Source organism: Oncorhynchus tshawytscha, linkage group LG33, assembly GCF_018296145.1.
Source record: "Oncorhynchus tshawytscha isolate Ot180627B linkage group LG33, Otsh_v2.0, whole genome shotgun sequence".
Classification (NCBI taxonomy): Eukaryota; Metazoa; Chordata; class Actinopteri; order Salmoniformes; family Salmonidae; genus Oncorhynchus; species Oncorhynchus tshawytscha.
In genome coordinates, this window is record NC_056461.1 from 29,850,933 (window position 1) to 29,856,932 (window position 6,000).

The window sequence follows — 6,000 nt, forward strand, 5'->3', positions numbered from 1 at the left end:
TCAGTGAGGATCTCTGAATGATCCAATGTTGACCTAAATGACTAATGATGATAAATACAATCCACCTGTGTGTAATCAAGTCTCCGTATAAATGCACCTGCACTGTGATAGTCTCAGAGGTCCGTTAAAAGCGCAGAGAGCATCATGAAGAACAAGGAACACACCAGGCATATATAATATACTATACTACACTACACTCTAGTTTAACATGCTATAATATATGCTATAATATTCTATACTATAATACACTACACTATACTATAATTTATATACATACAATACTATAATACTATAATATAATATACTATAATATACTACACTACACTACACTACACTACACTACACTATACAATACGATACTATACTATACTTTACAATACTATACTATACTCTGCCCCACCAATGCTTCATTAGAGTGCACAGTAGGCTCCCACTGTTCATATACAGATTATTGTCAGATTATTATCAGATTATTAACTGGTCCAAACATGTGAAACTGTTTCAAAATGACTAGTGCTGGATGTTAAACTGTTTCAAAATGACTAGTGTTGGATGTTAAACTGTTTCAAAATGACTAGTGTTGGATGTTAAACTGTTTCAAAATGACTAGTGCTGGATGTCAAACTGTTTCAAAATGACTAGTGTTGGATGTTAAACTGTTTCAAAATGACTAGTGTTGGATGTTAAACTGTTTCAAAATGACTAGTGTTGGATGTTAAACTGTTTCAAAATGACTAGTGCTGGATGTTAAACTGTTTCAAAATGACTAGTGCTGGATGTTAAACTGTTTCAAAATGACTAGTGCTGGATGTTAAACTGTTTCAAAATGACTAGTGTTGGATGTTAAACTGTTTCAAAATGACTAGTGTTGGATGTTAAACTGTTTCAAAATGACTAGTGTTGGATGTTAAACTGTTTCAAAATGACTAGTGCTGGATGTCAAACTGTTTCAAAATGACTAGTGTTGGATGTTAAACTGTTTCAAAAGACTAGTGCTGGATGTTAAACTGTTTCAAAATGACTAGTGTTGGATGTTAAACTGTTTCAAAATGACTAGTGCTGAATGTTAATTAAACTGTTTCAAAAACTACTGTTTCAAAATGACTAGTGCTGAATGTTAAACTGTTTCAAAATGACTAGTGCTGAATGTTAAACTGTTTCAAAATGACTAGTGCTGTTAAATGTTAAACTGTTTCAAAATGATTAGTGTTGGATGTTAATTAAACTGTTTCAAAATGACTAGTGTTGGTTGTTAATTAAACTGTTTCAAAATGAATGTTAAACTGTTTCAAAATGATGGATGTTAATTAAACTGTTTCAAAATGACTAGTGCTGAATGTTAAACTGTTTCAAAATGACTAGTGTTGGATGTTAAACTGTTTCAAAATGACTAGTGTTGGATGTTAAACTGTTTCAAAATGACTAGTGTTGGATGTTAAACTGTTTCAAAATGACTAGTGCTGATGTTAAACTGTTTCAAAATGACTAGTGTTGGATGTTAAACTGTTTCAAAATGACTAGTGTTGGATGTTAAACTGTTTCAAAATGACTAGTGCTGGATGTTAAACTGTTTCAAAAAGAGTGCTGGATGTTAAACTGTTTCAAAATGACTAGTGTTGATGTTACACTGTTTCAAAATGACTGAATGTTAATTAAACTGTTTCAAAATGACTAGTGCTGGATGTTACACTGTTTCAAAATGACTAGTGCTGAATGTTAATTAAACTGTTTCAAAATGACTAGTGCTGGATGTTAAACTGTTTCAAAATTACTAGTGCTGAATGTTAAACTGTTTCAAAATGATTAGTGTTGGATGTTAATTAAACTGTTTCAAAATGACTAGTGTTGGTTGTTAATTAAACTGTTTCAAAATGACTAGTGCTGGATGTTAAACTGTTTCAAAATGATGGATGTTAATTAAACTGTTTCAAAATGACTAGTGCTGAATGTTAAACTGTTTCAAAATGACTAGTGCTGAATGTTAAACTGTTTCAAAATGACTAGTGTTGGATGTTAAACTGTTTCAAAATGACTAGTGTTGGATGTTAAACTGTTTCAAAATGACTAGTGCTGGATGTTAAACTGTTTCAAAATGACTAGTGTTGGATGTTAAACTGTTTCAAAATGACTAGTGTTGGATGTTAAACTGTTTCAAAATGACTAGTGTTGGATGTTAAACTGTTTCAAAATGACTAGTGCTGGATGTCAAACTGTTTCAAAATGACTAGTGTTGGATGTTAAACTGTTTCAAAATGACTAGTGTTGATGTTAACCTGTTTCAAAATGACTAGTGTTGATGTTAAACTGTTTCAAAATGACTAGTGCTGGATGTTAAACTGTTTCAAAATGACTAGTGTTGATGTTAAACTGTTTCAAAATGACTAGTGTTGGATGTTAAACTGTTTCAAAATGACTAGTGTTGAATGTTAAACTGTTTCAAAATGACTAGTGTTGGATGTTAAACTGTTTCAAAATGACTAGTGCTGGATGTTAAACTGTTTCAAAATGACTAGTGCTGGATGTTAAACTGTTTCAAAAAGACTAGTGCTGGATGTTACACTGTTTCAAAATGACTAGTGCTGAATGTTAATTAAACTGTTTCAAAATGACTAGTGCTGAATGTTAATTAAACTGTTTCAAAATGACTAGTGCTGGATGTTAAACTGTTTCAAAATTACTAGTGCTGAATGTTAAACTGTTTCAAAATGATTAGTGTTGGATGTTAATTAAACTGTTTCAAAATGACTAGTGTTGGTTGTTAATTAAACTGTTTCAAAATGACTAGTGCTGGATGTTAAACTGTTTCAAAATGATGGATGTTAATTAAACTGTTTCAAAATGACTAGTGCTGAATGTTAAACTGTTTCAAAATGACTAGTGCTGAATGTTAAACTGTTTCAAAATGACTAGTGCTGGATGTTAAACTGTTTCAAAATGACTAGTGTTGGATGTTAAACTGTTTCAAAATGACTAATGTTAAACTGTTTCAAAATGACTAGTGCTGATGTTAATTAAACTGTTTCAAAATGACTAGTGTTGGATGTTAAACTGTTTCAAAATGACTAGTGTTGGATGTTAAACTGTTTCAAAATGACTAGTGCTGGATGTTAAACTGTTTCAAAATGACTAGTGCTGGATGTTAAACTGTTTCAAAATGACTAGTGCTGAATGTTAAACTGTTTCAAAATGACTAGTGCTGGATGTTAAACTGTTTCAAAATGACTAGTGCTGGATGTTAAACTGTTTCAAAATGACTAGTGCTGGATGTTAAACTGTTTCAAAAAGACTAGTGCTGGATGTTACACTGTTTCAAAATGACTAGTGCTGAATGTTAAACTGTTTCAAAATTACTAGTGCTGGATGTTAAACTGTTTCAAAATGATTAGTGTTGGATGTTAATTAAACTGTTTCAAAATGACTAGTGTTGGTTGTTAATTAAACTGTTTCAAAATGACTAGTGCTGGATGTTAAACTGTTTCAAAATGATGGATGTTAATTAAACTGTTTCAAAATGACTAGTGCTGAATGTTAAACTGTTTCAAAATGACTAGTGTTGATGTTAAACTGTTTCAAAATGACTAGTGCTGGATGTTAAACTGTTTCAAAATGACTAGTGTTGGATGTTAAACTGTTTCAAAATGACTAGTGCTGGATGTTAATTAAACTGTTTCAAAATTACTAGTGTTGGATGTTAAACTGTTTCAAAATGACTAGTGTTGGATGTTAAACTGTTTCAAAATGACTAGTGCTGGATGTTAAACTGTTTCAAAATGACTAGTGTTGGATGTTAAACTGTTTCAAAATGACTAGTGTTGGATGTTAAACTGTTTCAAAATGACTAGTGCTGGATGTTAATTAAACTGTTTCAAAATTACTAGTGTTGGATGTTAAACTGTTTCAAAATGACTAGTGTTGGATGTTAAACTGTTTCAAAATGACTAGTGCTGGATGTTAATTAAACTGTTTCAAAATGACTAGTGTTGGATGTTAAACTGTTTCAAAATGACTAGTGCTGGATGTTAAACTGTTTCAAAATGACTAGTGTTGGATGTTAAACTGTTTCAAAATGACTAGTGCTGGATGTTAAACTGTTTCAAAATGACTAGTGCTGGATGTTAATTAAACTGTTTCAAAATGACTAGTGTTGGATGTTAAACTGTTTCAAAATGACTAGTGCTGGATGTTAAACTGTTTCAAAATGACTAGTGTTGGATGTTAAACTGTTTCAAAATGACTAGTGCTGGATGTTAAACTGTTTCAAAATGACTAGTGTTGGATGTTAAACTGCCATAAAGTGTGATATAACTAGCCTACATTAATTGAAATTAAATTAAAGGTAGGTAGGCCTACTTTTCGGTTGATACTGACAGAATGATAAAAACTGTCACCTGAACTGAAATACATTGAATTAATTAATTATTAATACATAATTATTCTGGTTTGTAGTATTTATACCTGTTGAAGCTGTTTCTATACACATCTGTTTTATGGTAGAATATAAATTAAAGTGACATATGACATAACACTTGGAATCTCCTTCATCAATCATAAATTATGTTTTTTAATAAATAGCTATTTTCTAAATCGCTTTAGTTATTTACATTTTTTTGAATAATTGATCTAAACACGTTATTATTTAAATACTTTATCTAAAGAAAAAAATATTATATTATATTTTGTAATGTCAGATAACTCAATGAAATGGCCCATACAAACTTAATTCTAGATCTAAATAAATAATAGAAAATGTAAAGAAAACTTGGAATATTATGTTCTATTTCGTTAGTAATTATTTTAACAACATGAACAGTAAGGTCTGAATCAATTACAATGACCTGCATGGACCATTTAATGTTCTCTTTAATTATTCGAAGTTTAGGCTACAAAATCAACTGTATGATTTGACTGTGGGAGTTGGCTATGAAGTCTTTTTTCGTTTTAAATTCAATGTATTTCAATGGTATCGAAATTTAGACACAAAGTCTATGTTAATTGTGTGACCCTCATTAAACCTGGCTAAAAACTTGCAATGTTTCTTCATCCGACTGGTTCAATTCCGTTTCTAAAGCACAAGAGAAAGATGACTAACAGCGGAGAGGCATAAACTGGGGGCATCGAGAGGGCAATGAGTTGTATTAACATTCGAAATATCCCACGAGCCACTTCCTCCTGGTTTAGAACCCCCAGCCAACACCCTCTCAGATTGGGGCCTTACAGAGAATGTCGTGAAAAGGTGGGCACGATACTAGACCGACATATCACCTCGGAGATCTGTTTGAAATTCCCCTCAATACAGCCGTGGAGCCGCGCTGTCTGTTTCAGCCCAGCATAGAAAAAAATAGGCCTAGATTACTTAACCCCAAAGAAGCAGGCCAATTCCATGTTTTATATAATCCTTACAAGTAATTTTGAATTTAAGGTCACCTGAAATATTTCTAACTGCAGTGGGAGAGTAAAATATAGGTCAACTCTTGAAATAAAGATACATATATATGCCTAATACTATAAATATTATATCACACAAAACAAGCAAAGGCATGAAGAATTTTGAAGTGGACAAAGACATAATGTATCCAAGGAAATATAGGTATTTTAAAGAGGGCAGTATTACATTTAATAAGGATTTATTGGAGCACATGTATATGCACAACATGATTTTATGCTATCTGTTCATTTGAAAAAGGCCATGGCCACTCCAGGGCTCTCTACCACGTTCCTCGACCCTTCCCCATTTTATTCCACAAGTTATGCGGACGCGGCAGTAGCAGGTTCTCCCGTTGAGAAAATCAACATGAACTCATGTTAGTTTCTCCTGTGCGATTTGTAGCATTCTTCTAGACGCCCAGGACGGCTTTGATGCTGGTGCTCGGCTCCCTTTGAAATGCAGGGCCTTCTCTAATGCAAATCCACCCTGATGGGATAAGGCGAGGGAGGGAGATGAGGGCTATAAAATGTTGACGTCAGCGCGACAACTCCTAACCGGCAGCGTGTCTAGCAAAC